This window comes from Podarcis vaucheri (assembly GCF_965113315.1).
Source record: "Podarcis vaucheri genome assembly, chromosome: 13".
Classification (NCBI taxonomy): Eukaryota; Metazoa; Chordata; class Lepidosauria; order Squamata; family Lacertidae; genus Podarcis; species Podarcis vaucheri.
Window position 1 is genome coordinate 53,311,555 of NC_138751.1, and position 12,008 is coordinate 53,323,562.

Sequence of the window (12,008 nt, forward strand, 5' to 3'; positions counted from 1 at the left end):
TAATAGCTGACACACGTTCAAGGGGCTGCCCCATGGTGGACATGATTCAGGGCAGAAATGTGCAGCCCCAGTCTTCTGCCTCATAATAATAAATAATAATTTATTATTTATACCCCGCCCATCTGGCTGGGTTTCCCCAGCCACTCTGGGCGGCTTCCAACACAATATTAAAATACAGTAATGCATCAAACATTAAAAGCTTCCCTAAACAGGGCTGCCTTCAGATGTCGTCTAAAAGTCTGGTAGTTGTTCTTCTCTTTGACATCTGGTGGGAGGGTGTTCCACAGGGCGGGTGCCACTACCGAAAAGGCCCTCTGCCTGGTTTCCTGTAACCTCGCTTGTCGCAGTGAGGGAACCGCCAGAAGGTCCTCAGCGCTGGACCTCAGTGTCCGGGCAGAATGATGGGGGTGGAGACACTCCCTCAGATTTACTGGACTGAGGCCATTTAGGGCTTTAAAGTCAGCACCAACACTTTGAATTGTGCTTGGAAACGTACTGGGAGCCAATGTAGGTCTTTCAAGACCAGTGTTATGTGGTCTCGGCGGCCGCACCCAGTCACCAGTCTAGCTGCCACATTCTGGATTAGTTGTAGTTTCCGGGTCACCTTCAAAGGTAGCCCCACATAGAGCGCATTGCAGTAGTTCAAGTGGGAGATAACCAGAGCATGCACCATTCTGGCGAGGCAGTCCATAATTCTAGTCCTTATCACTGAAATAGGGCTCGTGCCAGCAGCAGAAAACGTCACTGGCAGGGTTCTGGAGGCAATTTCAGGAGGGTGGGAACAGATGCAGGAAGAGGCATTAGATCATTAATCAGGTCCGGCCCACCTATGAGGTAGGCTGATGCAGCTGCCTTGGGCAGTGGGACACCAGGAGTCAGCACCTTCACAGGTTCCCCTCTGGCCCCGCTCTCTCTGCCACTGGTGGGATCTCTGGCACTCCCCAGGTTATCGTGAGGGCTCTGTCAGATCTCGCCAGAACCCACCACCGGACCCAAGTAAGGAAGACTTCAGCAAGGTGGAAGCTTCTTACTTTGTCTCAGGCAGTGAAATGGGACACTCTGCCCCTGTCATTAATATACAAATTTGCAGGACTGGTGCCCTGAGAAATTCTAACTGGAGGACTGTGCCGTCAGCAGTGGACTTTGGTAATATTTTGTAATATAGTGCCCTGTGGGGGGGGGGTAGTGCCCACATCACGCTAAATCTGGCACTGGTGCCACTTTGGAGCCAAAGTGTAATATTGTTGTTTCATTAAAAGGAGGAAACTTTTGCCCGTGGCAATAACTGCTGATTTCTCCCACAGTCCGGCAGATTTTGAGCCAATGAATGCTTTAAGCACTTGGCCCCTAAACCTTCCAGTACATTTCTTAACTGAGATGATAGAAAAGAATGATCTAAGATTGGTTGGTCTTGCCTAAACCGAGGCTCCTTCTTTTCTACTCAGGCTATTGATTTATCATGTTTAGCATATAGTTTACTGATTATGCTGAAGAGACTTATTGGCCTATAGCTAGCCGGATCATTCGTAATTTCTATTTTGTTTTTTTTAAAATAATATTTTTATTGCTTTTTCCAGATACAAATATAAGGTCAGATATAGAGTAGAATAACAGAAGAAGAAAAAAGAAGATAAGAATAAAAAAGATTCATCTTTCCAATACATTTTTTCATAACCAATCGAACTTCCCCACGTCTCCCTCACCCTGCGTTCTTTGTAATAAAGATTTCAGCAAGTTAATACCTTGTTTCATGTGTTGTTAATACTTTCAAATAATTATATTCTAAGTTTAAAAACCTTGTTGTCAATTTACTTTTATCTTAAAATATATAAATATATTATTATTTTAAACTTTAGTCCTTTTATAGTTATGACTTATTTTCCAAATATACCAAATCTTATTGCTGAAGCTAGATATCCCAAATCATGCAAATTCTTAACATTCATATAGCTTATAATATTTTTGTAGATAGTCCTTGAATTTTTTCCAATCCTCCTCCAATGTCTCTTCTCCCAAGTCTCGGATTCTGCCAGTCATTTCAGCCAGTTCCATGTAGTCCACGTAACTTCTGGCACTACAGCTGCCCAGTCGCACTTGGTTGGAACGCAGCCTGTTTTAGTCATTCTTTGTCCGAAGAAAATTTCCACTCCCTCTTGACCAACCCTCAGGGGGGAAGGGTCACATGCCAGCCATGGGTGTTGCCCAGACAAAAGTTGGCACGACTACGCATCCACAGGCCTCTTTTTATGTTTACACATCCAAAAGCTATTTCCATGAGCTAGTAAAGTATTAGCTCCTGGAATCTTGGACCTTGACTTGGGAGTGGAGTCAATTGCGATACTGGAGCGAAGTTGGTGTGCCCCATTATGCTTACATAGATGTTTTGAGTGATGGATTGGAGTGTGACAGAAACTTTTGGGATGGTTTATCCCACGGGTGGGCAAACTAAGGCCTGGGGGCCAGATCCGGCCCAATCGCCTTCTAAATCCAGCCAGCAGACAGTCCAGGAATCAGTGTGTCTTTACATGAGTAGAATGTGTCCTTTTGTTTAAAATGCATCTCTGGGTTATTTGTGGGGCATAGGAATTTGTTCATTCCCCCCAAAAAATATATATAGTCCGGCCCCCCACAAGGTCTGAGGGACAGTGGACCGGCCCCCTGCTGAGAAAGTTTGCTGACCCCAGGTTTATACTCTTCTATAATATAATTAAGTACCGTCAGTACTGCTTTTCTTCTAGAAAAAATGTGCTGGGACTCCATACCCTTGAGTACCCCCAGAAAAAAGCACTCACTTGTCTCCAAAGTTGTTTGATCATTTGGGGTCTGTAGTGAGTTCAAACTCATGGCCAAACTGAATTTTAATCTGTCTGTCTGTCTTCCTAGGGTGGATAGGTCCCAACTGATAAGAAAAAAATCCTGGGTTTCTCCGGTCAGCAAAAGAAGGAGTCTCCAGCCAAGTTACCAAAGCAAAACAGCGGTCAGTAGACCTGATCTTTATTTGTTGCAACAAGGATCAAGCACAGAAAGAGTAGCAACCCTGAGCATGGGGTTACGTGAACGTTCAAGACTTCATTTCCCACAATACATTTTTCAACAGCATCATTGATACATCACAACTATGTCACAAAGCAGGAGTGTCTGGCATGTAGCAACATGAGAAACTGTGAGGGGAAATTTGTCTTAAGGGTTTTATGTGCTAGGTTTTCACTTTACTCCAAAACAGAGTGCTGCAAACAGTTTCTGCCTTGGCTTGATGGTGGTTGTGCTGCCATCTTCTTCACACTTAAGCATAGGGACATAAGAGCAGGCTGCTGGATCAGGCCAATGGCCCATCTTGTCCAGTATCCTGTCCTCACAGCAGCCAACCAGATGCCGGTAGGAGCACATCTCTCACGTCTCGTGGTCTCCAGCAACTGGTATTTGGAGCAGTGCTGGCTCCAACTGTGGTGGTTGAGGACAGCCATCACAACTAGAAGTCATTGGAAGCCCTCTCTGCCATGAAAGTGTACAATCCTTTTTAAAAGCCACTCAAGTTGGTGGCCTCCTGGAGGTGTGAGTTTCAAAGTTTGACTTATGTGCTGCATGAAGAAGCACTTTATTTCACCTCTTCTAAGCTTCTAACAAAAGTAGATTGATCTCAATGGGGTTTCGCTGTTGGTCCAAGTTGCCATTTCTGAGACACTCTGAATCCTCTGTATTACTCAAATTTTATTCCTTCCACTATCGACAATGAACATAATATATGGAATTGCAGGACTGATAGACTTCAAAGTTGATGTGCTTTCACAGGGGCAAAAGTAATTCCTTTATTTTATTTTATTTATTTAATCCTGTATTGTGTTTTTAATATTTGATTGGGAGCCGCCCAGAGTGGCTGGGGAAACCCAGCCAGATGGGCGGGGTATAAATAATAAATAATAATTCTTCTTCTTCTTCTTCTTCTTCTTCTTCTTCTTCTTCTTCTTCTTCTTCGAGGCTTGCCCTGGGCTGTGCCCATCCGAGACCTTCAGAAATTTCCCCCAGAATTTTGAAGTAAGCTATTTTCTCCTCATTCTGCTCAAGGCAGCAAAACTGTGGGTATCTCCAATCTGTATTTTTACACATACCACAGAGCTTTTGAAAAAAAGATCAATGAAATATAAGAAGGACAAGCACAATCTGCTCATCATCCTGTTTGAATTGTACCAAACAGGCATCAACAACAGTTCTAATAGTTCTAATGAACAGAAAATTGTTCCTGGCAAAAAGAAGATTTTAGTGCTGAAATGCATGGTATTGAATGGAGGACACTCAGTTCATAATCAAACTTTTATGACTGTGGATTTATTTTTGATATTGAATTTATATCCTGCCCTTCCTCCCTAGGGAACCCAGGGTGGCAAGCAGATCCATAATTAAAAAACAAAGCGAATTGTTCTAACACAGTGAAAACAGAAACAGTTAAAACCTTCTAAAAGCATTTACAGTTAAAAGCAGGGGTAGCCAACCTAAGGCCCATGGGCTGGATCCGGCCCAATCACCTTCTCAATCCGGCCCATGGATGCTTCGGGAATCAGCGCGTTTTTACATGAGTAGAATGTGTCCTTTTATTTAAAATGCATCTCTGGGTTATTTGTGGGGCATAAGAATTCGTTCATTCCCCCCCCAAAAAAATATAGTCCGGCCCCCCACAAGGTCTGAGGGACAGTGGACTGGCCCCCTGCTGAAAAAGGTTGCTGACCCCTGGTTAAGAGCATAATTCCATCCGGTGATCTTTTAAGTTGCGAGGAACGTTATTCTTCAGCTACCAAATACCTGGGTCAACAGGAATGTTTTCAGGTTCATCTTGAAAGTTCATAATGATGGAGACAGACGTGGCTCTCTAAGGAGAGCATTCCACAACTGGGGAACCAGTACTGAAAAGGCAGCCCACAGTGGTGTTGCCACTGCCCATCGTAGGGTCCAAAATGCTTGGTGATGGGGAAGGAGATTTTAGGTCAAACAGCTCTTAGTTCTTCCTGGTATTTAGTCAGAATCTCCTTTCTTGTAATTTGAATCAATTGGTTCAGGTCCTAGCAGGAGGAAGAAAAACTTCCTCCACCTTCCATGTGAAAACCCTTTATATATTTGAAGATGGCGATCATACCTCTTCTCAGTCTCCTCTGTTCCAAGCTAAGCTTGCCCAGCTCCTTCAACCATTCCTCATAAGGCTTGGTTTCCAGACCCTTTATCACTTTGGTCATCTTCCTCTGCACATCTTCCAGCTTGACAATATCCATCTTAAATCGTTGTGCCCAGAACTGGTCTTGGGACTCCAGGTGTGGTCTGGCCAAGGCTAAATAGAGTGGGACTATTACCTCCCTTGATCAGTACACTAGACTTCTGTTGATGCAGGACTAATAATAATAATAATAATAATAATAATAATAATAATAATAATTTATACCCTGCCCATCTGGGCGTTCCCAACAGAATATTAAAAACACGATAAAACATCGAACATTAAAAACTTCCCCATACAGGGCTGCGTTCAGATGTCTTCTCAAAGTCAGATAGTTGTTTATTTCCTTGACATCTGATGGGAGAGCGTTCCACAGGGCGGGCGCCACCACCAAGAAGGCCCCCTGCCTGGTTCCCTGTAACCTCATCTCTCACAGTGAGGGAACTGCCAGAAGGCCCCCTCAGAGCTGGGCCTCAGTGTCCAGGCTGAACGATGGGGGTGGAGACTCTCCTTCAGGTAGGACAGGCTAATCTGGGCATAAACAGAAGACACACGAGACATCAGTGACAAGGTGGAATCCAGGAGTACTCCCAAACTATGAACCTGATCCTTCATGTAACAGCACATATAACATACACCTAATTCCCAGACAAGGGTGTCATACACTCTCAGAACTTCCATCATATCAAGATTCAGTCTCAGTTTAGTGGCCCCCATCCAGTCCACCAGTGCCTCTAGACACCTGTGAAATTGAAATTGAAATACTTTATTGTCACTTGTCCAACTTGTATACAGTGATATTACACAAGCACCCCCCACTCAGCTCTCTTAGTCTTAATTCCCCTCGTTTACTGACGCACACCCACCAAACCCAAAAGTCAGTTGCCCTGTTGTTATCTTTTCATTCAGCAGCCTAACAGCGAATGTGATAAGGAGACGCCGGAGTCGCTTCAGCACATTATGTTCACTTGCCCCTTATTCAAGGTGCCACGGGCAAATTTGTTGGGATCAATCATACAGAAACTAGAGGGTACCCCACCAAAATTCCACCTTGCCCAAATCTTGCAGGATAATGATACCCACACGACCCTGAAAGTGGCTAGGTTCCTGGTCGCTGTCCTTACCCAAAAGCGTTGCCAAGGAGCACCACAAGCTAATTAAGGCGTAGTATGCCATTCCATCTTATAGTATTTTATTGTTATAGTAGTGTTTTAGCGGCTGTTTTTTCCCACGTGCACAAGCTGTTATTTATGTCTTGTTTTTATCTGTATGGGCCTACGGCCGTAATAAATTATTATTATTATTAAACCCGAAAGTCAGTTGCCCTGTTGTTATCTTTTCATTCAGCAGCCTCACAGCCCAAGGATAGAAGCTGTTCTTTACCCTGTTGGTGCGACTAATCATGCTTCTATATCTTCTGCCTGAGGGCAGGAGATCAAGAAAGTGCTGGCCAGGGTGTGAATCATCCCTGAGAATTTTCCTCACTCTCCTGAGGCAATGTTCTTCCTCGATGTCATCCAGCAGATTCACGGGACAGCCCATAATATCTTGTGCTGTATTCCCCACCCTCTGTAGGCACTTCCTATCAGTTGATGTCAAACCAGCGTACCACACTGTGATGCAGTATGAAAGGACACTTTCTATTGTGGACTGATAGAAGGAGATCATCAAATGTTGATTGACATCATTCTTTTGCAATACTCCGAGGAGATGGAGTCTCTGTTGGGCTTTCTTAACCACCTGGGTTGTATTGATTTTCCAAGTAAGGTCTTCACTGAGATAAACTCCTAGGAATTTAAAGGAAGAGACTTTCTCCACACAGCCCTCCCCGATGTACAGCGGGACTAGTTCTCCTCTCTTCCTCCAAAAGTCCAAACCATCTCCTTTGCCTTGCTGATATTAAGGTGCAAGTTGTTCCCTAGGCACCATGTAGATACACCATGTAGATAGCGACACCTTCATGGCCTCTCCTGATTCCAGTGAAGCTGTGTGCCATCAACATACTGATAAATTGCAGTCACTCCATTAACGCTGGCGGCTGTGTTTAGTAGTCAGACGCCACATTTAAATTTGGGTTGGGGTTTTTTTGTTTGTTTTTTGTTTCTTTGCGCTTCTCACATCTATAATTTAAATGTAAAACGGAGGGTGGCTAGAATGTGCTTTTGATTCCTCAATGGCGCTCTTCCACTTTCCAAACTAAATTACATTCTTTTAAAACATATTCCAAGTCATAAGTGGAGGGGGGGAGAATGACAAGGAGTTTCCAACGTGAAACGTGTCATCCGGAACAGAAAATGGGAGAGAGCCATTGAGAAATCAAATGTACATTCAAGCCAACATCAGTTTTGCATTTAAATTATAGATGTAAGAAGTGCAAAAACAAAACAGGATTGAATTTAAGTGTGGCATCTGACTATTGCCTTCAAGTGTAATAAATAATTTTTCAGAGCTGTCAAACAAATTGCATTTACAACAACCTGAACAAACCACTGAACGAATGAAAAGCACAGTCAAGATGTATTGAACCAGTAAATGGGGAGCAGCCACTTCCATCACCTTAAAACAACAGTCTGCTACATTTAAACATGGCAAATATTAAAAATTTGGTATGATTTTTTTAAAAAAACAACTGTCAACATTTTAGATGGAGGTTGTTGATAGTATTTTTCATGGGAATCTGCTTAGCCACTGTGGGCACGGGAAGCTGGGCTTTTAGTCAGATCCAACAAGTAGGGGTGCCAAGAGAAGTCTCCAGTATTGTGCATGTGGTTTGCATCCTCCAACCCATTTGCAAATGGGGACACCAATTTGCATAAATTTGCATATGATTTGTATCATATGCATTTCTATACAATCCTGCATTTGCCATAGCAGAGGTCAGGTGGGGCGGGGCTCTTTAATGTGCACCTGCTCTTGTTGTGTAGAAAATAACTGCAGAAAATAACTTACCAGAGTACCTGATCTCAGGGGAATCCACAACAGGAAAGATGTGTCATGACTGCCAGGGGGAAAAGGAAGGGCAAACTTTGAAGATTCCAAGGACTAGAAAATGAGACAGAAGCAGGAAATGTTCACTAAAGGGGAGGGGAAAACAGCAGCTCTTTAGGATTCATGTCACCTGCTGTCTAAATGGCACACTTGTCAACTTTGACTTCACTCATGAGGTAAAAAAAACACACATGGGAGCAGCCAGACTGGCACATTCCACAGAAATTGCTTAGGTAGGGTTCCTGCACATTTTGCTTCATAACTTTTTTTCTAGGAGGCCAACCTACCTTTTCTAAATAAATAAATAAATTTAAAAAATAATGAAATTAAAAGTCCAGCATCCGGGGACTCCCAATGGCTGTGCACTCAGTACATCCTGCACCAACCTCTCGGCAGCCCTGCCAGCGGAGGGTTTCTTATGCATTTTTCTCTCACCCCAACTGTTCAGTTATATTTTGGCATGCTTCTTATTAATTCCAAAAATAAAACTTTTACTTTTATCGTCATACCACACAGCATCTGTTGACCAGCAAGATGTTTTTATATGATACCAGAATTAGGGTTGCCATAAGTCCGGGAAATCCCGGACATGTCCTCTTTTGGGGAGGAGGAACCTGGCCATCCAGGGTGTGTGTGTATATATACCGTATTTTTCGCTCTATAACACGCACCCGACCATAACACGCACGTAGTTTTTAGAGGAGGAAAATCCGTAGGCATGCCACCTGTAGGCATTCCCTCCATAACACGCACAGACATTTCCCCTTACTTTTTAGGAGGAAAAAAGTGAGTGTTATGGTGCAAAAAATACGGTATATATATATATATATATATGCTTTCGTAGATTTTCACGGGTACAGGAATGCAGGTTTTGGTGTCTTCGGGTGTCTTCCCGTGTAAGAGTCGGGGTGTCTGGGCGACGTTTCGACGAGGTCTCACTCGTCATCTTCAGGCTGGTGCTTTCGGCTTCTTGTTACTGGAACAGAGCAGAATCTGGTGTTTGAGTTCCTATACACCCCTCAACAGTATTTATAGGAACTCAAACACCAGATTCTGCTCTGTTCCAGTAACAAGAAGCCGAAAGCACCAGCCTGAAGATGACGAGTGAGACCTCGTCGAAACGTCGCCCAGACACCCCGACTCTTACACGGGAAGACACCCGAAGACACCAAAACCTGCATATATATATATATATATATATATATATATATATATATATATGGGCATGGGTAGCTCAGATTCAGGCTCTGGCTCTGTATCACGCTCAGGTGCACGTGGCTCTGTTTTTTTGTGCCGGCAACTCATGTTCGGGCAAAAAAAAAGCTCAGCAAGTTTGTGGGTCAACAACAGTCTGGATTTTTACTTCTTGAAATATGACAGCCCTAAATAGCCTTACTGTCATGCTTCTTTGAATCTAAATTGCTGCTCAGCAGCTAGATGATTCCAAAACATTCTTTCTCTCTCTCTCTCTCTCTCTCTCTCTCTCTCTCTCTCTCTCTCTCTCGCATTCTGCCTTTTTTCAATACATGCCAGGCCAATACATGCCATCCTGTTTTCCTTTTATGTGTGTCCATCACTTGCTGTGTCATTCACTGCTCCTGTAATATGATGTGAAGCACACCAGGCTTTATTGAATCCCTGCTGAAGGTTTGATTTGCATATACCTAAGCTGTAAGGAAAAATGAGCCAAAATGACTGGCAGCACACCCTGGCAAAGGCTGGGCATTTTGCCTGGCCATTGATACTGGCCAAGGGTCCCATCATGTAAATGCTGTCACTTGTACTTTGTGGTTGAGGGTGAGAAAGGAGACAGTCCTCCTATGCTGTGTCTGACAGTCCCAGCAGCCTTGGTCAAAAAAGGTAAACGACCCTGTTTCACATACTCCATATATGCCAAAGGAAGATGCCTCACAGTTTGCCAAATGAATTGTCAGTTCTCTGTAAGCTCACATCACCAGCAAAGTTGTTTTTCTGGTGTGTTTTGCAGCTCTTCCCCACGTCCCATGGCTTCAATTCAATTCATCCCACATACACCTGTCAGGAGGATATTGGGCATCACGTGGCTGGACAGAGTCTCAAACAAAGATGTGCTCTCTCCCAAGCCAACATTCCCACTCCTGTCTCATTGATGTCTACCTTGGCTTGGTCATGTCCACAGGATGGAAGATGTCAGCATCCCCAAGGGAGATGGCTTCAGGCTCTGCATTACAAAGATATCTGTAAACATGATGGCTGGCAACATCAACCCCTCTGTTTGGAAACCCCTTACAAGTTGACCACAGTGGCTGGAGAAAGTCAGGTCATGTATCCATCGCAGGGACCAGAGGAGGAATGACAGCAGCACAACAGAATGCCTTCATCTGACCCAGGGGCAACACAACACATCTCTCCTGTATCAACACAACATGTCTCTCCCGTATCAGTCTTAACAGCCACAGCAGGCGCTGCAACTCTCCGAAGGTTTGACTTCACCTCCAAAGCCACACTCTTCCATTGTCTCCCAAGAGAGACGAGTGCCAGTCATCGCACACCAGGAGGCATTGACAGGCAGGGGTGTGTTTCCCCAGTGCAAAGGTGTTCACACCTTGGCTAGAGACAAATTAGGAATGGTTTTTGGACTCCAGTGGACGCGAAGCTGGTTTGAGGAGCAACACATCAAACAGTGGTAACAAAGCACAGGGTACATATGCATTTTGGATAACATCATGTGAAACAGTGTGAGTGCACATTAAATGGGAATGTGAACACAGCTTGAGTCTCTTGCATTGTTCCCTATCTTCCCAATGTCTGCTACCAAGTGACAGTTAAAAACATCCCCCTCAAAATCTGCGCTCCCATTGTCTCTAGGAGAATCTACCCCAGAAATTCTGTGTGTGTGTGTAAAAGAGAGAGAGAGAGAGAGAGAGAGAGGGAGAGAGAGCGCGTAACTAATTGGGGTTGTGAACTTATGCACACTCAGTGGGACTTAGTTCTGAACAAAAACACATAGGCTTGCAGTGTCCATTTCACAACACAATATTTGGAAAGTTCATGTTGTGCTTGCAACACACTGTTTCCTCTGCCTTTTACAGCAGAACAGCCGCACCATGGATTATGGAATACAATGTCCTATGTTATTAAAGTTATGAACAGACTCAAATCCATGATACAGGTTGATCTTTTTCTACATGGTCTCATAACCCCAGAGCTATCTCACTTGGCTCCTTGCAATATATTCTATATTAACTGTGTGCAACAGCTAATACTCAAATTCTTAGAAATCTCAGCGAGTCCAACAGTGTGAGCATGTGGAAGGGAGGGAGGAAGGGAAAAGAAAGTCCAGGGCCCGGGAGTAAGTCTCAATATAGGCAGCTGGTGATGATTTAATTTAGACTGTCTATACATACTGTACATTTATGTGACTGAATTAGGTCCTTTGTTATATAAGCAACGTGCATGGGAATTCATCTGTGTATACGGCAGATCAATGGTAGAGGAATATCCTCCGCAGGAAAATATTTCCTCTTCATGCAGCTCTGCCATGCTGTAACATATAGCTTAGATATAAATGGGAGCTGGTGATACAAAAGATGGAGCACAATGGCCTACCTCAAAAGAGGTGTATATCACTTTAAAAAATAATTGTGTCAGGAAACTTAAATCTAGCTGCTTCAGCCATTTGCTATCTGAAGCTTTTCTGTTCATTCCATGGCAGTCACCCAGTGAGCCAATTTTAAATGGACCTAGTTCAGTCGTCACCAGATAAAATATTGAATGCAGAAAAGGAACAGAGTCGCTTGCACTACTATCGCCCAACTCCCCAGAAAACCACAACACAGAA

General features: G+C 43.8%; 1 long non-coding RNA gene across 1 annotated transcript; it reads left to right on the forward strand.

Annotated features, from left to right (window-relative positions):
- Positions 1-2,886: 2,886 nt before the first annotated feature.
- On the forward strand, positions 2,887-10,937 carry LOC309516443. The gene is made up of 2 exons (XR_014212926.1): positions 2,887-2,977; positions 10,176-10,937. It is a non-coding gene; the product is annotated as an uncharacterized lncRNA (long non-coding RNA).
- Positions 10,938-12,008: the final 1,071 nt, after the last annotated feature.